At 49.0% G+C, this 25,987-nt stretch overlaps 1 protein-coding gene and 1 long non-coding RNA gene across 8 annotated transcripts in view; one reads left to right on the top strand and one right to left on the bottom strand.

The window, feature by feature from the left end:
* The window catches only part of LOC119093216 (SID1 transmembrane family member 1), a 38,903-nt gene extending 20,720 nt beyond the window's left edge, over positions 1–18,183 (bottom strand). For 2 of the 6 annotated variants that reach the window (XM_037216127.1, XM_037216133.1), the window contains exon 1: positions 837–869. The gene's annotated coding sequence lies outside the window, so the exon portion shown is untranslated. Of the gene's footprint in view, positions 1–791; positions 1,546–18,161 lie in introns of those variants that run through there. The other 4 variants (XM_037216132.1, XM_037216129.1, XM_037216130.1 and 1 more) reach the window with 4 other exon arrangements.
* Positions 18,184–21,927: 3,744 nt separating this feature from the next.
* On the top strand, positions 21,928–25,127 carry LOC119093994 (uncharacterized). 2 transcript variants are annotated; one of them, XR_005093732.1, is made up of 4 exons: positions 21,928–21,983; positions 22,959–23,143; positions 23,737–23,867; positions 24,969–25,127. It is a non-coding gene; the product is annotated as an uncharacterized LOC119093994 (long non-coding RNA). The 2 variants fall into 2 exon arrangements; XR_005093731.1 differs by lacking the exon at positions 21,928–21,983 and adding an exon at positions 22,144–22,268 and having other exon boundaries at positions 24,969–25,126.
* The last annotated feature ends 860 nt before the right edge of the window (positions 25,128–25,987 follow it).

The raw sequence follows: 25,987 nt of genomic DNA, 5'->3' as shown, positions 1-25,987 counted from the left end.
GAACATGAACAATTATGCTAAGGCTATGGTGGCTAACATAATGATTAAACTTAACTTTTTTGCATCACCATCACAGGCCTCTCACTTCATTTGAGCATACTTTTAGCTTTAGGCCAACACTGTTTTCTACTTTATACAAAACAGTACTTGAGAAGAATGCCTAACAATATGCATGTAAAGAGATGAATCAGACCAGATAACACATCGGTGTAATGGTGGGAACTAAATAAGTATAGCCAACAGTCTAATTAATATCAATGTTTCCAACATTCAAGAATGAGGGTCTTCACATGCACATCCATCATGGCACCAATGCAGTCAGCTGATGTTGACTGATGTTGTGCAACAGGCAGTTGCAGCAAGTCAGTCTTTTCCATGCCACCAGGTTATGATGGAATATGTTTTAAGGCATTTAACAAACAAACCCAATGATATAAGCACCCATATTTACCAATCTGTTGCATGCATGAGTAAAGAATTAGTGTATAAGGTCATGTATCATGATGCAGCTCTCTGACTTCCTGGAACAGGCTGATTCACCAAGATCGAGCAAGAAACCTTTCAAGCATTAGTAACAGCAGATGCACGAACAATTTTGAACAATTCTTTAATCTTCCATCAGCTCTATGTGCCATATAATGGAAATTCATGGCGCGTAACCTCACACCAGTCCCCTCTCACACTTCCCACCCTACTTCTCCACAACGGTCTGAAACAACTTAACATAGCGCGAAAAACGCACAGTGTTGTTATCAAACCCAGCAGTAGACATTCATGACTACCATCAGCACCTTTATTCAGCCCTATGTGTCTTACAATGGTAACAAATATCGTACTTCACAACACCGAGCAACCACCACCCACCCAGGCGTCATCGACAGATCCATAGAGATGCTCAAGGCGATAGCTTTGCGATGCGGCTGTCAGCTGATTACACAACAGTAGGGTCAGCACATCCAGCTGATTGTACGATGATGTCAAAAAGACAGCGCGTTTAAAATCCTACATCACCAAAATCCCAACACCTTGCTCACCAGGCCCGATAATTCCATGATGGCACCTGGGTGTTTGCCTTGGAGGCAAACACCCAGGGGCCTCCAAAAGGCAGATGGTGACCGAAAGGAATCACCCCGGACATAAGGGGTCACATGTCAGGACGGAACCGGACTGGCCCGACGGAACTGGAGGCGACAGAACTGGACGAAACGGGACCAGCGGGACAGTAGGGGACCTGACCGAACCGGACAGAGTAGACATTACCGAACGGGATCAGGTGGAATCGGACGGCATCAGACATGAACGAATAGAGCATGACTGTTCTGAACGAATAGGCGTAAGAACGTTTCAAAAAAATGGAGGGCCAGGCTTTGAACATTACCCGCGCCCGGCCGTCGGAAAATCCGTGAAGTTAGCGATTTGTTCAGCGATTTATTCAGCGACGAGTTCCGATTTCCCTGCAAATAAGGCCTCAAGGTCAATTGTGGCGTGAAAACATCAAAGATGGCCCTTATTTTGCAATACCATGTTACCTTCGAGGTCAAAAGCTGAGTCAAAGGACGGGGAACTCAATATCACTCAAAAATTGCCAGATGATTTGAAATTATAAGCATCAAAATATTAACAAGCGCAAGAGCTAGCGTCCGTCAGAAAGTCCTGACCTCTTAAGTCACCTTTCAAGGTCAAAAACGGCCTTAAAGGACGGCGAACTCAAAATCATTTAAAATAACCGGCTGTTTTTCACCTTGCAAATGTCAGAATATTTAACACAGAAAAAAACTAGAGTCCATCAAAAAGTTCTGACCACTCAAGGTCATCCTTCAAGGCCAAACGCGAACTCAAAGGGCGGGGAACTCGATATCACCCAAAAATTATCGGCCGATATTCAACTTGCAAATGTCAAAATATTCACCACAGATAGAGCCAGCGTCCGTGAAAAAGCTCTGACCTCTCAGGGTCATTCTTCAACGTGAAACGTGGACTCAAAGGACGGGGAACTCCCTAACACCCAAAAATTACCGGCCGATTTTCAACTTGCAAAGGTCAAAATATTCACCACAGAAAAAACTACCTTCCGTCAAAAAGTCCTGACCTCTCAAGGTTAGTCTCCAAGGTCAGACGCGGGCCCAAAAGACGGGAACTCCACATCACCCAAAAATTACCGGCCGATTTTAAACCTGCCGCTGTCAGAATATTCACCACGGCAAGATCTAACGTCCGTGACAAAGTCCTGACCCCTCAAGGTCATTGTCTTAAGGCTATTCTTCAAGGTCAAACGTGGGCTTAAAGAGCGGGGGCTTCCATAGCACCCAAAAATTACCGGCCGATTTAAACTTGCAAACATCAGAATGTGTACCTTAAATATTGACCTTGAAGGAATATTGGAACACTGACCGACAGGGTCTTCTGTGGCAACATTCTGATGTTTGTAAGTTGAAAGTCAGCCGGTAATTTTTGGGTGATGTTGTGGTGGCACGAGGTCAACACCTCGTCGTGTGGGTCACCAATAGGTGGCGCCAACGAGTGCAATTGCTGTGTGTGTGTGTGTGTGTGTGTGTGCGTGTGTGTGGGGTGTGTGTGTGTGGGGGGGGTGTGGGTGTGCGTGTGTGGGGGGGGGGGGGGTGTGGGTGTGCGTGTGTGGGTGTGGGGGGGGGGTGTGGGTGTGGGTGTGTGGGTGTGGGTGTGACATTGTGTGTCGTGTGAGAACTGTGTGTGTCTCCACAGCTTCGCTGCACTGCTAATGTTGGTAAATGATATGAGTGATATGCCTACCACAGAGCAATTGCTAGTATAGCTATTGTTTGGCCGCTGATGGCATATTGACTACCATAACTAAGCAGATGTTTGCTGCCGTCAAGTGATGTAGTCGAGCCGAGCCATGTTGATGACAGTGGTGAACAGATGAAGTTAAAAAGGCCATGCCAGACTAAACGTGCTTTTCGAAATTATCAACGCAATCACGATATTCCACATTTACTCGCCCGCAACTCTGAACGTGGGCGAGCCAGGAGAATCATAAGAGCCGCCAAACGTTGGGCCTGGTTAAACTCCCTACAACAAGTTACATGATCTACTCCGTTAAGCAAAATTTGGGGATTAGTTCGCACACTTTCTGGTAAGCGGCCGTCTATTTCTCATCCAGCTCTCCGAATCAGCAATGCTTTAGTTACATAATCACCGCAGGTCATGAAGGCTCTTGCCCAAAGTCTAGCACATTGTAGCTCGTCTGACAATTACAGAGCAGGGTTCATAGATCAGGCGGGGCCCCAACTTCATTTACATCCCCATTGCCTTTTTTCGACAATACAGATGACTGCAATGTACCATGTTCCTTCTCAGAGCTCTGTGATGTGATCAAATCCACCGGTAACACTTTAGTAGGCCAGGATGAGCTACATTACGCTTTCCTCCGTCACCTACCTGACAGCATGCTTCAATTTATATTGAAAATGTTCAATGATTTGTGGTTCTCTCATGTTTTTCCGGAAGCATGGAAGGAAACAATAATAATTATGATATCAAAACCAGGCAAGGACTCACACGACACGGTCAACTACCGTCTAATTGCGCTCACCAGCTGCTTGGGAAAATTTATGGAACACATGGTTGGCAAACGCCTTGCCTGGATAAAGGATTGTAAAAACTCATATCGGGTCAGCAATGTGGATTTCGACGTAACTGTACCACCTGTGATCATATCATTCGTCTCGAAATAGATATTCGTCGCGCATTTCGCCAAAAACGCCAAGCCACTGCTGTGTTTCTGGATGTTACTTGCGCTTATGATATGCTATATAAACCAGCTTTAATTTTTAAACAAAAAAAAATAGGATTTAAAGGACACTTGGCACTCTATCTTGTGGGATTTCTCTCAGCAGCGCGGCCGTTCCGTGTAAGATGCCGATCGGCGGTGTCTAATGTTCACATTCAAGAGAACGGTCTTCCAGAAGGGAGCTGTATATCTCAACTGCTCTTTAACCTAATGATAGGTGATTTATTTGATGATCTCCCGTCAAGCATATCGTCGTCACTTTTTGCGGATGACAGCGCGATTTGGTCCTCAGATGAAGAATATGATCACTCATTGCCACGCCTTCAAAACGCCGTTCACAAGTCAAAACAATGGTCAATACGTTATGGTCTCTATTTTTCCGCTAAAAATTCAGCCGTTATGATTTTCAGTAAAGGGCGACGAGATACACCGACATATTCTCTCCAACTGGACGGACGCAATATTCCTTTTGTTTCATCGTTCAAATTTCTAGGCATCGTTCTCGACCCGAGGTTGTCCTAGTCCAAGCACGCTGAACATGTCCGCACCAAATGCGTCACGCGTTTGAATTTGTTTGGGTGCATCTCGGGATCAAGGCACTTTCTATTATTGAATATGGATCAGTGGTGTATGCAGGTGGCACGGAAGGCAGTCTGAAGTCCCTAACTGTTGCACAAAATATGTTCTTGCGACTTGCACAAGGAGCACTGCTCACATCCCCAATTTCGGCGCCGAAGTAAAAGCCTTCATTATGCCTTTAGCCCTCCTACGCATTGAGCACACTATAAGGTACGTCACAAAGATAAGACAAAATCCAAGTAACCCAGCATTTGCCTCCACACATATATTGCCACGGATTCATCATACACACTTAGGACCAGCAGAGCGTCGCTCGGGCCTTATACTTGCATCACGTATCAATGTTTCTTGCCATAGTTTAAATTACGTCCTTCCGCGAGCCTCCGTGCCACCTGACTTAGCAGTAGCCCCTTGGCAGCTGGCACCTCGCAAAGTTATGCTTCTTTTTACTGATTCTAAGCGCACCGTCACAACAGCTTATGTGCAACAAAAATTCAGTCGCACGATCGCACATTATCCACACTGTCGCTTTATACATACCGGTGGCTCCATGGCTGAGAACCACACCGGATGCGCGACACTCTGTAACGGCCATTACTCACAAAAATGTAGGTTACCCGATGGAACATCCGTATATCTTGCAGAACTGTTTGCTTTATTTCTTTCTTTGAAGCATATCAAACGACAAAATCATAGGACCAGGCCCATAGTAATTTGCTTGGATTCTAGGGCGGGTCTTTTGTCCCTTATTAACCCTGACCTCACTCACCACCTCGTTGTTCGTATTATTAACATTTATCATTCTTCATGCACACAAGACATGGACGTTACACTTTTGTGGGCGCCAGGCCATCCGGGTATCACAGGAAATGAAAGGGCCAACCAGTTGGCTAAGGAAGCATTGGCGTCCCCTAACATAACACCAGTTCCTGTTGACCATACTTCAATAAAAACGGTCATTCAAAATTTCGCAAAACAAGTTTGGCAACGACAATGGACGGAAACCACCAGGACACAGCTTCACGACATTAAGCCGGAAATTGCACCTTGGCAACGCCAATGTCGGTACGTCGGTAAACCGTCCAGACCGTTTGGAAGAACAGGTATTAGCACGTCTTCGAATCGGACACACAAAGCTTACACATACTTATTTATATTTAAAACACACGCGCCTCCTATGTCATCAGTGCAATCGTCCCCTTTCGGGTAAGCATATTTTGCTTGAATGTGACAAATTTCAACACCAGCGGAACACACTGAAAACATACTGTCGCCACCACAATGTTGCATTTTCGTTAGAAGTCCTCCTAGGTAATGACCATCCACATCTTCTTAACCTTTTATTCAATTTTCTTGAACGTACCGAAATGGTTCAATTTTTGTGAAAGGATAAGATGTAGCGTTTTTTCTTTGTTCAAAACACATATATATGTTTGAGTTGAAATAGACCCTTTAAAGGCGTGGAATGGTCCGAACGGGCCGAAACGCTTCAAACCAAATAAACTAAACTAAACTAAATGTCGATGACACACACATACGATCACACACAAACTCTCGTCGACCCATTCGGTGGCCATACATCCGTCTGACAAGACTTCAGCGAGTGGTTTGCTCCTTTTGCGGCACTCAGCCAGGGAGTCCTTTTTCGCATCGTCGTTCTCATCGCTTTTCCGTTCGCACTAGCTCCAAACACACCTTTTCGCTTAATTGGTCGTGGAATGATAGGAACGGGCCGAAACGCCTCAAACCAAATAAACTAAACTAAATGTCGATGACACAGGGACACAAGACCCGATCGCCGACCCATTCGCTGGCTACGCCCAATTGGCAAGACAGTTCCAAATAGAAGCGGATGCTCCTGTTGCGGCTTACTGCCACGGAGTTCTTTTTCTTATCGTCGTTTCCATCGATTTTCCGATCTCTTTCTTTCCAAACACACGCCTTCCGCTTAGATTTTGTAGTTTTCTTCCCGCTCCCCATTGTGGGGAGGCGCGGTAAGCGCAAGGATGACACGGACACTGACTCGAACTCGGCCTCTGACACTGATGCTCCCTCGGATGAAGCCGACGGAAGGGACCCTCACGTCATGTCTCTTGACCTCCGACGACTGGAACACACGTTGAGATACATAACAAAAGTGTGACGACATCTCAGCCACCCAGCATTTGAGTCCATACATATCTTACCTCACATTCGCCATAACTACGTAGGCCGAATTATTTGCTCTTCTTGCGTTGCAGCACATTCAACAACACACCTATACGACGAAGACAAAAGTGATTTATTCGGATTCGAAGACAGCTGTACAATTTCTTATTGACCCAGACTTCACTCACCACCTTCTTGTTGATATTGTCAATGTCTGTCACATATTACACACACAGGGCATGAATCTCAAATTTCTATGGATTCCAGGACGTGGAGGCAGCATGGGCAATGAATAGGCTGATCAACTAGCCAAGGAAGCTTTGACAGCCCCACACATCATGGAGATCCCGTTGATTATGCATTTACAAAACATTCGATTCACGCACCGACAAAACATTTTTGGCTACGACAATGAACCGATACTACCAGAACACAACTTCATGATATTAAACCTGACGTTACACCTTGGAGATCATCACATCGTAGAGACCGTCTGCAAGAGAAGCTGTTAGCCCGTCTACGAATTGGACACACTGCACTCACACATAGCTACATATACTTAAGTCACCCTCGTCCTCATTGTCAGCCGTGCGATCATCCACTTTCGGTTAAACATGTTATTGTTTAGTGTACCAAATATCAACAGCAACGCAAAGATATGCAGGATTTGTGTTGAAAGCACAGTATCGAATTGTCTTTAAGAAACGTTCTTGGCGATGACCATCCTCGATTGCTTAACATTGTCTTAAACTTTCTCAAACTTACCAGTTTGCTGCAAGCGAGGTAAACGTCAAAGAAATTTTTCACGTACATAATTGCGCCAGTGTGAAATAATATCTTCCAGGCGTGAAATGGCCTGAACGGGCCGAAACGCCTCCAACAAATAAAACAAAAACAAAACGAAAGACGTCGATGAGGATATGTCTCTGACCTGACCCCGTCCTTTTGACCTGACAGCGCAGTGCTCCTTGTTCTTCGTGATCCGTCCCTCTCTGGACACGTTTCCCTGTCTGTCAGTCCGGGCCGGCATCACCTCGATGCCGGCACCGATGTTTCAAACCGGACCAGCACAACCAACGCAGCAGTGCTAGTCCCGGCCACTCGGCCGCAACCAGCCGGTTGACAGCACGGGTCCTGAGGTGCAGGTGATTACGCGTCGCACTGCACGGGGGCTCATGTTGTCAATTGAAGAAAACAAAAGGCAATTACTGCCACCTTTCTCTGTCGTCGCCGAAGACAGAGACGTGCGCGACAATATCGAGTTCCCCGTCCTTTGAGCCCACGTTTGACCTTAAGTTGTTACCCTTGGCAGAACATTCTGACGGACGCTAGTTTCTTCTGTGGTGAATATTCTGACATTTGCAAGTAGAAAGTCCACCGGTAATTTTTGGGTGATATGAAATTCCCCGTCCTTTGACCCCGTGTTTGACCTTGAAGGGTTATCTTGACACGTCCGGAATTTTTGACGAACGCTAGCGCTTGCGCTTGTGAATAGTTTGGTGCTTATAGTTTCCAAATCAGCCTGTAATTGTTGAATAATATTGAGTTCCCTGTCCTTTGAGCTCGTGGCTGACCTTGAAGGGTGACCTTGAGAGGTCCGAACTTTTTCGCGGACGCTGGTTCTTTCTGTGGTAAACATTCTGGCATCTGCAATTTGAGAATCGGCCGGCAATTTTTGGGTGATATCGAGTTCACTGCCCTTTGAAGCCGCGTTTGACCTTGAAGGGTGACCTTGAGATTTCAGGACTTTTTGACGGACCCTAGTTTTTCTATGGTGAATATTCTGATGTCAGTTGTCCGAAGTAAGTTGAAAATGGGCCGGTAATATTTGGGTGATTTGGGTGATACTAACCCAGCTTTTGATCTTAAAGGTCACATGATATAGTAGAATGAAGGTCATTCTGGTGTTTTCATGCCATAATGAACCTCCAGACCTTGTTTTAGAGAAATTGGAACTCGTCGCTGAATGGATCGCTGAATAACAAATTAGATAATAACAAAATAGATCGCTAACTTCACGGGCATTGTGGGGAAGTTGACTTCCTTTTCGGTTTTAGAGCACATCTCAGAAACGAACACTCGCAGCAACACGAAATTTCCATTGACTATCCATCTATCAACCTGTCTTCTTTCGTGAAAATTTAAGCATTTCATCTGCCAAGGTCAGATAATTAGGTTAGGTCAAATGTCCACTTCTAAAACAAGGTTGCTCACACATAACTTTTTGTGCGTTATTTCTGCACTCGCTCAAACTCGATTAAGTCATCAAACGTGATAGTATATGGAGTTGGCATATTTCAGATTTTCGGCAGAAGGTGACGTCAGTGATCATAGGTCAAGTGGATTTTGCTATTTTATATAAAACTGCAAATTTGCACGCATTTTTCTGCAGCTTTGATATTCACTTATTAGGAAAACGGTGTCAACTTACTTGTGCAGCCATCACTTGAACACAAAGCGCATAGCATTGGCTTAACACGCGCTTGAGTGGGAGTCAAATTAACCTCCCCCCCCCCCCCCTCCCCCAGGGTTTTGCTGGAATAGTTCCCGAACAGCGAGGCGTAGTTTTGCATACCTGTAGACAGTTAAATAGAGGATTCTACGGTATCAATAATTTGATGTAATTTGTAAGGTCTCTGATCTACAGCAGGTCCAAGTCGGGCCGTGAATTCGGCGAAGTTAATTTTGAGGGAATAGCTCAATCCGATGTAACAACGGGGTGTTAAAGGAATCCAAAACATCTCTGATGGACTTTCTTAGGCAACACAACAATTGAATGAACAAATTCCATCGACCTAGGGTCAGGTATGAAGGTCAGAACAGGTCAAAACCAACCTATCTCATTGCCCCAGGGCTTCGCGTATGAGTTAGTTTCTGGTGATGATTTATAATCTATTGATAGCAGGAACCACGGTACACATCTTCCATGAACTTCTTAAAGGTCAAAACAGGTCACTGACCTAAAATGACCCACGTCGACATTTCGTGTTTAGGAGCATACTGACTAGCGTAATCTTTGTCGGTCATTCAAATACAAAACTCAAAGCAGTCTTCAATTATTCTGGTCACTATGACCTTCTAAAGTTCAAACATGGTCACTGACCTTAAACGAGCATATTATATTTTGCTTTGAACAGGTATCTAGGTTTTGGGGGCACTTTGGAGATCAACTTGGAGTTTGACCTCGTTTGATCTTATTTGACTCGAAGATCATAAACTTGGAACCTCAAAATTTGACCTACGTGAGTCCACGTACAGGTCAACACATCCTGTCAGTTTGGTGTATCGCTTGCCGCCACCTTGCTGCAACGAGAGCGCAGTTTTTCGGACACATGTCCAGAGTCGCACGCTACGTGACTTTTTAGGAGATTCTTCGAACGCCGTCGAGTTTGGTAAAGTGCTCCAGTTTCTTCACGCTATAGATTTCCCAGTAATCTTTTCATCATGATGCTAGGGCTGATCATCAAGGCTTTGCAGGGTGACCTGATTGATGCACTTCTCTGATTGACGGCTCTGCATAAATTGATAGTTATGGGCGCTGCATGACCTACAGCAGGCGATGCGCCCTAACACCCCAAATCATCATCATCATCATCAGTTTGGTGTATCTAGCCCTCTTAGTTCCTGAGATCTCAGGGGCGGGGGCATTGACTCCCGCCTGAGCGAAGGGCATCCAGCCGGCCACCCGGGCGCATGTTAAATTATGATCTACCTCTAAACACGAGCACATTGTGTAACAAAACAAAAAGTATCGTTTCTGTAGGCTACTGGTAGAGCACTTCTAAACGGTGGTCTGACCTGACCTGACCCTTGTGACACGCTGCGCACGTACAAACGTAATTTCAATTATCGTACGTAGCCCTAGAAATGGTCGGTTCGCCAGCACCGCATGATTCGGCGTTGGGGCTTCGACAGGAAAAAGTCGATGCCGTCATCAAAGACAACTCTTGCACAGACAGCTGATACCTGTAATACAGTGCTAACGAATGTACACAGTGACTGTCTTGGCCTGTCTCTATGGGTATTTTTGCCGGGCCACCATGTGCTGGCCATCACGCTGCCTCCAGCTCTGCCAACGGTCGGGAATGTGCCATTAAACACAGGGAAAGGTCATGCGTTCCGATCGGCGATTTATATTCTGTTCTGATAGTGCAGCTCCAACAGCACTGTTTGAGCATGTTCGCACCAGCCGCACACACATAAAAGTAATTTTGATTGGCATACGTAACTCTAGAAATGGCCGACCCGGCAGCACTGAGTGATGCAGCGTTGGAGCATCGACCGGGAAACAGCTCTTGCACAAAGAGCTGATAGCTGTAGAACAGCACTAACGAACATACACAATAGCTGTCTTGGCTTGCGCCTATAAGTATATTTATGGGCCACCGTATGCTGGCCATTACGGAACCTTCCGGCTCTGGCCAATGAAGCCTGACTGACAGCGCTCGCGTCGTCCACGCTCGGAGATGGCGCTCCGCTCCGGCCAGCTCGGGGCAGCGGGGCTTTCAGCAGGCGGCTTTTGGCGCTGGTGGGCAGCGGCTTACTGCCCGTCGTGCGTGACGGCGGCGGCCCCCATGTACCGTATCCAGCCCCGAGTAGCGTCCCTGTCAGGGGTGGCTGCTGGCAGATTATGCGTGGAGATGAGTGGGTTCCTGGTGGGTCACACGCAGCTCGCAGCGCTGGGAGTTCCGGCCACTCCTCCAGTCCAAACCCAGGGGGAGGTCACCCGGGGCGCTGCGGCTCGCGGCGTCTCAAGTTTCTTGTTCCAGACCGGGCAGGCAGGATCGGTCACCGGGTGCGGGCCCCGACATGCCACACTGCGCGGGGGGAGGGACGGGACGGCGCATCCCTCGGAGGGGCGCCCCCGGCACACCGTGCACATCTCTGCGAGCCCTGCACATGCCCTTGGCATGCCCACATCGTAAGCACTGACTGCAAAGGCGGGGTAACGAGGTGTACGGGCAGACCTCGCACCGCGTGTAGGCTGCTTGCAGAAGCGCAGGGAGTTCCAGCTGCCGCGCAGTTCTCGATGGAAAACTGGTCACGGCCGCTACTCCCCGAGACGTGCTCACCTCCAGGATTGTTACTCCCCGAGACGTGCTCACCTCCAGGATTGTTACTCCCCGAGACGTGCTCACCTCCAGTATTGCTACTCCCCGAGACGTGCTCACCTCCAAGATTGTTACTCCCCAAGACGTGCTCACCTCCAGGATTGTTACTCCCCGAGACGTGCTCACCTCCAGGATTGTTACTCCCCGAGACGTGCTCACCTCCAGGATTGTTACTCCCCGAGACGTGCTCACCTCCAAGATTGTTACTCCCCGAGACGTGCTCACCTCCAGGATTGTTACTCCCCGAGACGTGCTCACCTCCAGGATTGTTACTCCCCGAGACGTGCTCACCTGCAGGATTGCTACTCCCCGAGACGTGCTCACCTCCAGGATTGTTCTCGCCGAGTCCTCCACCAAGCCCGGGGTATAGAGCACCCCTTCCACCTGGTTGAGCTTGTCAGTGAGGAAGACCCTCACGTCTCGGCCCCGAAAGATGGCCATGCCAAGAGGGCCTTAGTCTGACTTACGTCCTTGATTTTCAGAAGCGGAGCACTATTCCCCACTGCCGCGGCCTGGGTTACACCGGATCCTGGAAGATTGTAAGTTCGCCGAGAACCTCGTAGGCGCTGAGGTTCCTGGAGACTCAGTGGGACCAAGGAATCTTACCAGGAGGAATGCCGCCCCCATCGGAATCCAGCTACATTCTGTTGTCGTCGAAGATGCGGTTTCCTTAGCCGGCACCATGACTTCGCCCACTCTGTCGTTGCCCTGGGTTACGAAGTAACACGCGCGAAGGAACACAACGGGCGAGAGTGTTTTTTGTATGGGAAACACTTGGACAAAAGAAGGAAAAATACGCAAAACGTACATATAAGGGACTGTTAAGCAGCAAAAACAAAGGTGTCACAGCTCTGAAAAGAACTCCGACACCACATGTTCTAGAGGCGGAGATGGCGACATAAAAACGGGGGAGAAAGCACCGCACGTACTACGTTATCAGATAACAATTAAGGGGGAAAATTTGAGACAAGTGCTCCCTCCCCACCTAACGCGACTGCAAACGCAAGAGCTGTCAAATCAAACTCCCGCTTCTTCGTAAGTGATTTCTTAATCTGGTAAAGCTTTCTCTCCATGCTGACAGACTGACAAAAAAAGAAGGCATTCATATTGTCCAAGGTACAGAATTTCCAAAGGTGCAGAATGTCCAAAGTACAGAATGTCCAAGGTACAGAATGTTCAAAGCTCATTATGTCCAAGGTGCACGATGTCCAAGTTGAGGGATAACTTTCAAAATGGCGCAGAGTGGAAGGGGCCCGTCTCATAATGCCCAATGTACAGAATGTCCAAGGTACAGAATGTCCAAAGCACAGAATGTCCAATGAACGTATTGTCCAACCAGAGCTTCCAAAATAGTTCTTGGAGCGACCGCCAGGGTGTGAGTAATCGCCGTTATTGGTAGGCAGCGCTGCTCCGCCCAGCGTCGGCCTCGCACATACAGTTGACGCCAGTGCGAGCATTACAAGTATGCGGTCGGTGGGCCGCGTAGCAACGGATTCATTTCCCACGTCGGTGTAGAGATGGTATCGGATGCTGTTGCTCGACGAGGCCGCGCTCGACTTGCAAGTGATCGTTGAATACAATACTAGTACCGTGGACACGCGCGGAGCTGCTGTGAAAGCGTCGCGTCGCTGCCATTAGCCGGCGTGGAACTTGTTCTGTGTCTGACCGGGGGCGTGTTCGCAGTTTGGTCATAGCTTTATGCAACCAGAACCTCTTGTTGCAACTGTTGCTTATTCTAAGTGATCACTGTCACGTTTTCACCACAATTAGCCTACAGCGTCCAAAGGAGTAAACCTTCCAAGAAGGGGGAAAGTATGGGTATCAATAATTTATGCCTCCTATCGGGTTAATAGTCTGTTTCCGATCATTTATCACTGGGGTCTAGGTCAAATGTGTAACATATTACAAAGCACGCTACATTACAAATAAAAGAATATGGTTCAATGAATAGCCATTTGTGTTCAAGATACTGCACATGATACTATTTAGAACAATCGGCTGGTACATGAAGAGATTGGTGGAGACTTTTCATTGACGTGGATTCCCCATGTCAATTAATTGGGTCTGGCAGAGGCGGCGCCAGGAGATATAAGTTCAGGAAAGGCTTTTCCAGAGGGCTTCCTGAACAGCATGAAGTCTCCTTTCAGAGGGGAAGGGGGGGGGGGGTCTGCCCGGCCTGGTCCTTTTGAAGCGGGCACCGAGGCATGTGACATGTGAGTCCTCATTGAACTGGGCCATGCATTAATGTTCATGTAGATCAATGTCGACAACAAAAATCCAGAATAGGGGAGTGCGTAAATGTTAAACTGTGTTAAAGTCTAGTTTCAGTGCGTAAACGTGACACCGGTCAAGTGGTGAACTAGTAACCTTGAATGAGGGGGCCAAACGCATAACAATACATCCAAGTTGTCAAAACATGGCTGTTGTCCTCTACGGCTGTCCATAGAAGCCAGTAAATCTTAAACCAACGAAGCAGTTTCGCCGCTGACGGAGCAGCAACGGTGAGCTTGTCTCCCGAGGTAGGAAAGATGAGGATCAGAAAAGCTATGTTCAGAGGTCTTAACGTCCGGAAGATCTATACGTGGAATACCCACGCTCAAACTGCCCACGCTCAAGAGACTTCGGAAGAACCTTCTACTCCCCCGGATGAGACCCGTAAAGGAAATGGGGCAATGTAGCGGTACGCCGTCGAGTTTTGCTTGAAATTTATGGTTTTATTGGTTCACCGTCCCTGCGACCCCGGCCCTACGGCCAGCCCGGAAGCTGCGCGTGGACGCGGTGGCGTGGGAAGCGGGGGTGCCGGCGAGTCGCACGCCGATTGAGTTGCGGGTGGGCTCGAAAGGAGGATAAGAGGTGCTGCTCGGGGCGCGTAGAGGGAGTCTCTCTGTCGGCGCTGTGTGCGGCGGTTCGCCGTTGTGTGTGGAGGGGTCCAGCCGCGATGTGACTCCAAATACATGCAAATAGCGAATGTGGAGCGCTGAGGGCGAATAACAGGGGGACTCAAGCCTACCCACACTGCCACATGTGGGCTGGGCAGCACGCACTAAATAATTGAGTTATGGCGGCGTTTCCGCTATTAAATGTCCCACCAGTCCAAGAGGAGGCACTGATTAGCAAGTCATAAGATCTCGCCAGGCTGAGAAGTGGCTGTGCTTAGTTTCCGATATCAAGGAAGTTAGTTTGTAAAGTGGGCGAAATCTGAGGACAACTTCAGTTTTTCAGATATGCTCGCCCTACAAGGGAAGTCGGTGACACTGCCTCTGTTCATCGCATGAGGACAAGCCCAGAATTCCATCACTCATTATAAGAAAAAGGCAAAGCTTACGCGTGTGGCAACCGTCACTGTTTACAACAGTACTGTAACACACACACACACGCATACGCGCGCGCGCGCGCGTATGCGCGCGCACACACACACACACACACACACACACACACACACACACACACACACACACACACACACACACACACACACACACACACACACACACACACACACACACACACACGCACGCATGCACGCCCGCACGCACGATTTTTTCTCACAATTATGAAATGTATGCCAAAAACACAGGTATGTCAGTACACCGGGAGACACTTAGCTACGCCAAGATTCTACACCAATATTTCAAAAGTATTATGATAATTCAATAGTTCTAGGTAGTACACGTGGTCACGTATATAAGTTATCGCAAAACGCGCAACTCAAAAGGCCTGTGAATGATCGCAACTGTTGTTAATCTGTGCAGATCCCGACAAAAAGTATTTTAAAAATCAAGGATGCAAGCTTCCATACCCTGATTTCAGGCACCCGGCACTATGATAAGGCTTGCACGAGACATCAACAGCTATGCCGGAAGGTTTCGATGGGCTGTATCGCAGATCAGAAAGCAATTCGGTACAGGAAATCAGTGTCCCAATCAAACAGCAGACAGGTATTGCTGAACGTACCTTACCTGAGCAACAGCGCTAACGATCAATATGTCACGACGGAGCTTGCGAGTTTTTCCTCTGTTAATGTTTACCGATACGCAGCGATTCTTATATCCTTAGTCCGCGTTGGCTTATGCCGCTGCTGAAATGTACGCTTAAAAGTTTAAGTATGTTATGATGTGTGTCACTGGTGCACGTATGTCGACTACTTCCTCCCCTAATTGTGAGCGTACGCGTAAACATGTAAACCGTAAACATGCGTAAACATGCGTCCCCAGGTGTTCATTAAACAAGCCTAAGTGTCATGCATTGTTCTTCTCACATACAGTTTCACTGGAAAAAGGTACAAGACATTTTGTGAACATCCTGTGCACACAGAACCATACACCATACATTGTGTATTCCACTCTATTCTGTTATTTTACTTTTGGTCCATTGAGACCATGGGCGTAGGAACGGGGTGCCAGGGGACCATGCCTCCCCCCCTAGCCCCCCCCCTAGCCCCCCCCCCCACTCTTCAAGGTGGGGGGGGGGCTAGCAATGTTAACTGCCCCCCCCTCCACTTTTCAGATCAAGGCTCATTTGGCCTACTTTTGCACTATATTTAACATGCATGCCGATTTACCTAGTTCACCAGACGTCGCCCTTAAGATGCGTCATCTTTTTCATCCGCTCATCGGCCATCACTTAGTGTTACAGCCGCGAAGCCTGACACCGCGCGCGCTGGAGACTGCAACGCCGGGCGTCGAGGCTGTTGTTGCCATGACTTGGGAGAGCGCATGGTCGAGACCATATTACGCAGTTTTCTTATCCGTAATCAGTTATGACAGGATCTAGAGCATATTGAGACGAACGTGGGTTAGCCATGTCAATACGAATTAGAAGCCTCACTTCATCTACAATCTACGGTCAGGGAGAACTCAATATCTCTTAAGAACACAGAAAAAGCACGGAACTAGAGTATATGTGACAATTATTGGACTATCTGCAGTGATCAGGGATGTTGTTGCGTCAATGAGGGTTTCTGTGTTGATCCGGAGCTAACTGTGCGGATCAGAAGACCTTCCTTATCAGGAATGGGAACAATGTGATTTGATATATCCTTCTAATGGCCTCCGGATCGACCAGGAGATCCCACCCCGCGTCGCCAGAATGACAGCCAGAAGACACTTTGAGATGGGACGGAATGGCCATTCAGCCCTTGAACGGAAACGGCAATGTACCCCTGATATTCTACTCAAGAAGCCCGTTACCCGGAAGGAAATAAGGAGCGTCATTATTGTTGAGTAAAGTGGGATCTCATTATTGTTGAATAGGATGGGTCGAAATAGGCTTAAAAAACGAGCAAGTTCAAGCCATGTTTTCCTGGGAACGTTCATTTTCCAGAGTGCACTAGTGAACCAAATCACATCAAAAGGCTTGAGGATACCCGCCCGGATCCTCGAGAGCAAGGACAAGGATGGTCTGGTTTGCAGCTTCCGTAAAACCGAAAAGTTTCGTCCACTGCAAGTGCCACCAGACGGCAGGCGCCGCCGCGTCTTCTGGATAGATAAATACTTGCAAAAACACAAAACATAGATATCCTACCTTCACTTTTCCAGCACAACCACCAGATTCCAGCCCCACTTCACGGTGCTTTAAGGGCCAATCCGTTCTTTTTATCAGTCAAAAAATTGCACACGTAAAATATGCGCTCAGACCGCCTTGTTAATGTAAGACCTGATGTCATGGAGCGCTCAAGAATAGTTTTTCAGGAACATCGTCATTTTTGTCCACCTATTGGCCAGCGCTTAGTATCAGCTGCTAGGCAGACGCTGCGCACCCTATGGGGACTGCAACGCCGGGGGCCGAGGCTTGCGTTTCTTAGATTTTAGAGTGCGCATGCTCGTAATTGCGCCACATAACTGGTATTAATAGTTGATTGCAGTGTTTAAAGGTAATAATTTCAGGAGCGTCCTCCGGGCCACGGCTAAAGGTTAGCACTACTGGGCTAACGCTCCGCGGATAATGGAGACTGCAATGCCTGGTGTCGAGGTTTTTGTTAAGATTTGAGAGCGCGCATGTTAAAAAACATGTTACATAACTTGTATCACTAATAAGTTTTAACCGAATGGTGGACACAATCAAATTTTCATCTTCAAATTTGGATCAAAAGCATCGATCTACGATCTGCCTTCGCGATGTCCTCAATGTTTAGTGTTCGAGTCTGTCTCCGCGAAGGTGCCCAAGATTCGGCGGTCGGAACTATGACTGTAGACTGTATTTCTGTACTTCGCCAGACGCTCTGCCATCTACCGTTCGGTCTAGATACTACTACTCGCGCGATATACTCGGTACTCGCACCCCCCCCCCCCCCCCCCCCCCCCACACACACCAGTCATTCAGCCCGCGGGACGCGATCGAATGACGAACACAATTTCATTTTTTATATACGCGAGGGATGAGAGTGTACTCTAGAGAATTGAACACAAGTATGGCGGGAGACGCGACCGCGGGCCGGTGGGAAGACGGCGGCGGAGCGCGGAGGCTACAGTGCGAAAATAAAGTGCGGGGTCGAATACTAAATCTATAGAAAATACTAAATCTACCGCACACGGTGTGCCTGGCCACTCACTCACATGGTCTCAGTTAGATGTTCGCGACGCCGGGTAGCCGTGCAGACCGTCGCGGCGGCGCCGGGAAGACGTCAGACGTCGCCTCTCCAGCCGGAGTTGGACCTGTGGTCGGCGCACTCAGGCGTCTCGAATCCCCCGCGGGGACCGGCTCGGGCGGGGGCGGTGTGCCCGCCGCGGCCGCCGGCGCCGGGGGCGCGGCCGCTGGCAGCTGCGAGAGCTCGGCCGGGTCTGGCCGGCTGGGGGCGTACCGCTGGCGGATGTGACGCCGGTTCCGTGTCAACACCCGGCTGCTGGGCAGGCGGATGAAGTAGCGCCGGTGAGGGCCGATCTTCGTGATGATGCCATACCGGTACCAGCGGCCAGTGGCTGAATTTTGGAGAGCGACTGAAGTCCCCGTCCGAAGGACTTTTCAGGCACCGTCCGGCTGCTTTTGTTGCAGCAGAAACCCGAGCCCCTGGAGTGGGCTGGCGTCCGTAGGCGGACGGTCGGAAGACAGCGCCTCCCTCGCCGCCTGGATCGCCACCTCGTGACAGGTGTCCCAGATAAAGGTTCTCTTTGCGCTCAGTGGGTGGCGCAACGGTTCCAGCAGCTTAGTCGTCTCCTCGTTCAATGGCGCCACATGGTTGACGAGGCCGAAAAAGCTCGTCAGTGAGCGATTTCGGTGCAGGGAACGCCACTATGGCGTTCGTCAGGGCCTGGTCCGGCACGTAGCCGTCTTGGGACGCGATGAAGCCGGCGAATCTGACGCTGGTCTTTATGTGCTGCGTCTTGGAGGGGTTCGGGGAGACACCGCGGGCACGGCACCTCGTCAAAAACTTCCGGACTCGGGTGACGTGTTCTTCTCGCGTCTTGCTGAAGATGATGACGTCGTCCACGACACGTTGGATGCCGTCCACGTCCCCGAACCACTCGTCCATGCGCCGATTGTAATGCTCGCTAATTGACGAGACGCCATAGGGCACGCGCAGATAGCGGTAGCTCCCGAATGGTGTAATGAACGGCGTCAGCTTTCGGCTGTCTTCGTCTAGAAGACACTGGTGATATCCTTTGGTGGCGTCGAACACGCTAAACCATTAAGCGTCCGACGCTGTGATGGATGCGACACACTCAGCAGGCGTGTTACATTGGCACAGCTCCCGCCAACGGACCTTTTCAGCTTTGAAAGGCCCACACAGTCGAATGTCCATGCCGTCCTTCTTAGGGGCCACTACGATGGGCGCGCACCACTCAGTTGACTCCATAACGGGCTCGATGGTGCCGTCACGCTCGAGTTTTTCGAGCTCGTGGCGCAGGGGCTCTCTCAGAGCTATCGGCACCCTGCGTGACGAGCGCACGGCGAAGGGGGTGGCGTCTTCTCGCAGATGGATTTGGTATTCTTCTCCTGGCATGGTTCGTGCTTTGCCGTCCAACACGTCGGAAAACTCGTGAAGTGGCGCTGCATTCTCGGTCACGTCGGAAGAGATGTGATCGTGAGGCAGCTCTGAGGCGCTTGGGGACGCTGCGTGCTGCAAGGGGATTGTAGAGGGCAGCGCCGATCGGGCGGTGTGGTCCGCTGAGGAGGGCCGGCCGGCCCGTCTCCGCCGTCACCGTCGTCGGAGGTCGGCCATCCGACGGTCCCTCCCCCTGCCGGGCGCTCGCGGCGTCCCGTCTCGTCTCCGGTTTCGGTAGGGGAGGGCTGACTGCGGCGCGGCGCGCGCATCTCAGCCGCGGCTGGGTTGGGCGGCGGCGGCTGACTAGCGGCTGCGCCGGGCGGTCCGGCACCCCGACTGACTGCATTTATCTGCCGTGGGTAATTGGGAGGTACAATACGAAGACGGACGGCAGTGCGCCACGAGAGGAGGAGTCGTGACACTCCTGGGATGATATGCACCGTGTCAGACACCGCTACGTCGCCCAGGATGATTCGGACGGGCAGACTCCCACGCGAGCGCGTCACGTGTCCGTCCACAGCGCGGGGATGGGTCGACGGCGGCTGGAAGTTATCGCCCATCTCGTCAATGAGTTCGGCAAAGTCTAACCCAGCGACTGACACGTCGGCTCCGGCGTCCGGAAGCGCCGTCATCTTGGCCGTCTTACGACCTGACACGGACACGCTGACAGTCGGTGCGAATCCCGTTGATGCGGTCGCGAGCGTAACCACAGAGGCAGATGTCTCATGTGACTGGCGCGCGTTGCGGCACATCCTGGAGGTGTGACTCGTTCTGCCGCAGTTGTAGCACGCCCGATCCGCAGCCACGCAGAGATCAGATCGTGCATGACGGGTGCCACAGTTTCTGCAGACCGGGCGCGCGGAGTCCATTTCTCGCTCGGAGCCGCCCGCACCTGACGCTCGGCGGGGAGGGGTGGGGCTTCGCGACTGGAGCCTGACACCGCGCGGAGTCCTGGGGTCCGAAGGGCGGCCGGCGCGCCGGCCGACCGGGGCGCAACACGCATGAGCAGCGTTTTTCATGTGAAGTACATCTAGAAATGACGCTTTAGTCATTGCCTGGAACATCTTGATTTTACTCTTGGTACTGATCATCTATGACTTAAAATTTAACCGTCTGAGTTTTGATCAGCTCTCAGCACGTGTTGGATATGGGGTGTTTTTATAATACCATATTGAAGAATATTCCACCTCATTCAATGATACTCACTACTGACCACGAAACATTTTTGATATTAGCTTGCTACTGCTGAAAACCCATCCCATAGTAATCACAATGCTGGTGTATCATGCCGGAAACTGTCATTAACTCACACTTATTTGTTATCTGAATTTGTTTGCAATTATTAACCCGAACTTATGATGTCTGCATGATACTGACAATCGAGCAGTCAATACTGGCATCCAGAATTGCCCACTGCTGGTGTAGATTTCGCCAAAAAGATTTTCGGACATAGCGCGACTATAACTTCATTTCATATTCCGCCTGCTTTCAGTATGTTTTCGCAGCCCACAAATGCAGGCAAGCCTTACCGTGCTCAACTTTGACAATCAGCGACTGGTGCCCGGCGTGGCACCCCCAGCCGGCTCCATTCCGTCATGGAGCAGACATAGATTTGTTACTAAGCTAGTAATCCGGCCGGCCAGCCACAGCCGCGTGATATTCGTGATGGTGTCGACTGTATGCGCGCGATCGGCGCTGGGTGGGGCAACGCCGCCTGCCAATAAAGGCGATTATTCATACCTTGCGGCCGATCTAGCAACTAGTTTGGAAGCTTTGATCTTTGGACATTCTGCACCTTGGACAATATGTACATTGGACATTCCGCACTTCGGCCATTCTGCACTTTGGACATTCTGGACATTGGGGCATTATGATACGGACCCACCCACAACAAAGTCAGTTGTATGTGACGTCCAGCGCCTGCTGACGATGCTGCCAGGATTTTTTGTCGGGTCGGTATCATATTGTCCCAGGTACAGAACGTCCAAAGGTTCAGAATGTCCAAAGTACAGAATGATTAAGGTGAAGAATGTCCAAAGTTCATAATGCCCAAAGCACACAATGTCCAAAATGAGAAGTAACTTCCAACATGGTGCAGAGGGGAAGGAGTACCATAATGCCGAATGTACAGAATGTCCAAGGTACAGAGACATTCTGTACTTTGGACATTCTATACCTTTGGACATTCTGTACCTGGGACAATATGAACGCCTCCTTTTGTGGTCATGTGACGTGCACAGGGAGGATACTGGGCATTGATTGGTGCTGACAAACGTGTTAAGGACAGCTCGAACGCGGTCTGAAGCTCCCAGTTTTATCTCCAGATATGGCGTCAAGAAAAATCTTCAGGGAATGGGATCTAAAAATGCGCGCCGTCAGGAGCAGAACGCTACACGTACGGCTAAAATAACGTTGGGTGGTAGTGGTTTGAGGGCAGTGGCTAATCAGCTTGGGGATTGGTTGCCTGCATCAAACACAACATGGGCAATTTTGACAGCGTGCCAGCGCATCATGGGTAGCTTCGAACAGGTCTTCGGTAGATGTTGTGGTATGGAAGGTACTATGGAGGCGCAGCTTTATTTACTTCATGTTTATGTACAATCATGACCTATTTTATGTAAGTCAAATAAAGCTTGATATTGCTGTTGTCAGTCAGTCAGTGTCCACCTTGGTAGCTGCGGTAAGTGGGGTTGCGGGCGCTATGGTGCTGTATTGGGAAATATACCACCATTATTTGGAACAGTTAACGTCAGGCCAGTCGTGCGTGAAAAGAATGTTAACGACCAAAGCAGCGGGGCTCTGCGTCGGGCAAAGTTTTTTATATTTTTTGCTGTGAAGCTCTGATCTGCAGCATCAGACAGATCAGTTATGTTGAGAGGATACAGGATGCAGGTACTATTGATAACTGCAGCACACATTTTTCACTATTTTTAATTTCTTCCCCTGTTAATGTATTGGCTGTGCCATGTGAATTCACACTCCCTTTATGCTCTTTCAGCTTCTATGTTCTGGTTGTGTTGTGCTGTCAGGAATGTCAGATGTAGGCAAAAGCCAGCCTTAACGACCTCAAAATGGAGGGTAGTTATGCACAGGGATTTTGGTCTTGTTTTACCCTGATCCTGTTATTGATGTGTAAGAGTTACCCACACATGTTCCTTAAATGTCAATCTGAAGATTTACCATTACTTGCATATTGGTATACCCCTTCCTCCCTGTGGCATAACCTTTACTTCCCAGTGTACAAAACATCTTGCTTGTCATGAAGGCAGGTCCACCATCAGGAAAAACTTGGACTAGGAAAAATGAGAATTATCAAAAGACAACAAAGCAGTGTCCTATTTGTTGCTGACCTAATGATGCTTGTTTTCAGGTCAGTATTGCAAGTTGTAGTTGAATGTCAAGAATATAATAAACCATAAATATAAGTTTCAGGAAGTCCCAATGGCTGCAAGCAGGGATCATACAATTTTTGTACAAAGTGACCTTTTTGAAAAAGGTTTTCCAGTCATGGAAGAAATAAGAAGAAAGGGAAAGCTGTGTGATGTTACACTTAAGGTATATGATGATGGAAGGATATGATGATGATATGATGATATATGATGTTACACTGAAGGTATATTCCTGTCATGGGAGACTGAATAAATATTATTTTTGCTGCCTGATGGACCACAGTAGTTCACATATGGAAAAGGACCTGATAATGTTTGCCAGGTCATGCATTTTTTACTGTTTTGTTAGATGGTCTAGTCATATTGCATCAATAATAACTGAGCATTGTGCTACATCTCTCCCTAGCTTGTCTCCAAACTTTTGGTGCAGTTATTGTGCATTTTCTACATTTTATACTTTCTACATGTTCTTGGCTGTATTTCAATTGAAAACAACTTGTGGCATGGCTGCAGCCTCCACCTAAGCTCTGCAATGGCATTTTGTTCAGTAGCTTTCATTTCTCATCTGTCATTCAGCAGGCAGCTGTGGTAGTGTATTTCATGTGCATCTGCCCATCCCCATCAGTCAGATTATGGTTCTTATTAGCAAAAGAGGGATATGTCATGCAATCAACATAATAATATATGAGCAGGTACCAACCTGTACTGATCAGACTGTGAGAGCCAGTTATTGGCAGCCTGCATACCACTGTGTTCCAGGTGGATGGTCAGTCCTTCACTGCTCACAAGCTTGTTCTGTCTGCCAACATACCATACTTCAATGCCATGTTCCTGCATGACATGGTGGAAAGCAAGCTATCAGAAATAGAGATGAAGGAGATTGACACCAGGTATCATCACTCTGTATTCAAATATTGGAGTGTCACATGGATATTATGTGTGTACATTCACATTTGTGAACTGCATAAGGCTAAAATAATGGTGGCCAGGCCTGGAGACAAAGCCAGGGGCCTGGCTTTGCAGCTATATGTGAGGCCAAGATGGTGATATGAAGTTGAAGCTGAGGTTGGTAACTGTGGAGTTGAAACTACAAAGGCAATATTGGTAATAGTCACTTTGTATTTTAAAAACATGAAACAGAATCTGAAGCCCGTGGCTTGAAAGCTCTAACCTTGTGCATGCAGAGATGAAGCCAGCAGCTCCTTATGTAGAAAATGTGAGACCAGACTCAGGCCACCATCACTTCTAGATCATGAGGCTATAGCAGAAACTTAATCTAGAGCACAACATTATGTTTGGCAGCAAAAACTTTTCAGACTTTCCATGTCTGCTAATGCCATGTAGAATCAGGAAAGACGAGGATCTAGAGGAGTGATTGAGACAAGGTTTTCAAACTGTCTCCATCATCTTCCATGTTCTTGTGTATACTTTGTTTCATATAGGAAGTTGTCTGACTGTCCCCATGTCTTTGTTGGGCCTAAGAATGAATGGATGGTTTTGGCTTTCAGCCATGTATCCATCACAGTCAGGAAAAGCTGTGTGTTATTGGGGTTAAATTGACAGGCAAATCTATTTTTACTACGTCATGGGTATCTGCATGGTTTGGCAAGATAACAAAGATGAAACATTTTAAATTTGCTTCAAGGCAGAACTGAAGCCATGAGGCAAAAGTTGTTAATAGGAGAAGCTGGAACCATGTGATAAAGATGGTTTGAGGCCACTGAAGACAGCCATGGAAAAGGGCTGAAGGCCAAAGCTGAATCTGAATCCAAAGTCATTGGAGGATGATTTGTGGCTTCGCAAAGCAAGGTGTCGAAACTAGCTCCGCCCCCATGTCTGATGTGGCACAAGTGGTGATACTACCGACATTTGTATCATTTGATGTACATGTATTTCTTTACATGATTGTTGTGTTCATTAATGCCTTACTCGCCACCTACTCCTTTCAGCAGTTCTGCAAGTTTCTTCATCATTGTTGTTTTGTTCTCCAGTGCATTGGAATCGCTCATCAACTTCGCCTACAGCGGTCGGATTCTCATAAACAACAGCAACGTGCAGAACCTGATGATGGGTGCAGCGTTCCTCCAGCTGACGGCCGTCCGGGATGCCTGTGCTAAGCACCTCATCAAGGAGTGAGTGGGGCAGGATGGTCTTGGATGGCCTTGCCACTCGAGTCCATTGCTAATTGAAATGGGTGGCATACTAGAGGGCTAGATTGTGCACATGGTACATGCACATAGATCATGCATTTTAGTCCACTGACGTGATGGGATGATTTCAACCTTCTCCTGTCCTTACATCCCTTCATGTGGCTGCCCCCCCCCCCCCCTCCCCCACATTCCTGTTCCATGTAATGCAATATCCAGCTTTGTGCGTCCTCTGTCCACTTGTGCTCTGAGAAGAGACCTCATTGGCACCACCACATAGTGACTGGGTGTGTATGACTACCCCTCCCCCCCCCCCCCCCCCACCCATCCGTCATCATTAGACTGCGTCTGTACGCGGAGACCGGGCGCGCGAGCAGTGGACTGAGGGCACTTGTTGCTGCCAGGCTGGCCGCCCGGTAACGCGCTGGGCATCCGCAAGTTTGGCTGCGACCTGCACTGCACGGCGCTGGTGAAGGCGGCCGACGCGTACATCCAGAAGCGGTTCGGCGCCGTCACCGAAGGCGACGAGTTCCTGCAGCTGGAGGAGCGGGAACTGCGCGACATCACAGCAGGGATGAGCTGCACGTCGAGTCCGAGGAGTTGGTACGCGCGGCGGGCTCGGGGAGGGGCGCGTATGGGACAGCGGGTGCACGCGCGGCGGAGACGACCAGGGAACGGACGGCATTGGAACAGGAGCGACTGCTCACGGACGGAGGGAATAGGACAGCAGCAGGCAAGCAAACAGAAACCGCACAGGAGCTGGTGTGTGCACGGACACAGAGTGGGTATGAATAGCAAGGGGACTAGTGTGGATTTGAGTGACGTCGTGGCCGTAACATGAGCACCAACGGTGGCGGGACGGT

This window comes from Pollicipes pollicipes, unplaced genomic scaffold (assembly GCF_011947565.3).
Source record: "Pollicipes pollicipes isolate AB1234 unplaced genomic scaffold, Ppol_2.1 Scaffold_4002;HRSCAF=4701_pilon_pilon_pilon, whole genome shotgun sequence".
In the NCBI taxonomy this organism is placed as follows: domain Eukaryota; kingdom Metazoa; phylum Arthropoda; class Thecostraca; order Pollicipedomorpha; family Pollicipedidae; genus Pollicipes; species Pollicipes pollicipes.
Note: the sequence above shows the minus strand (reverse complement) of the source record. Positions and strands in the feature narration are given on the sequence as shown.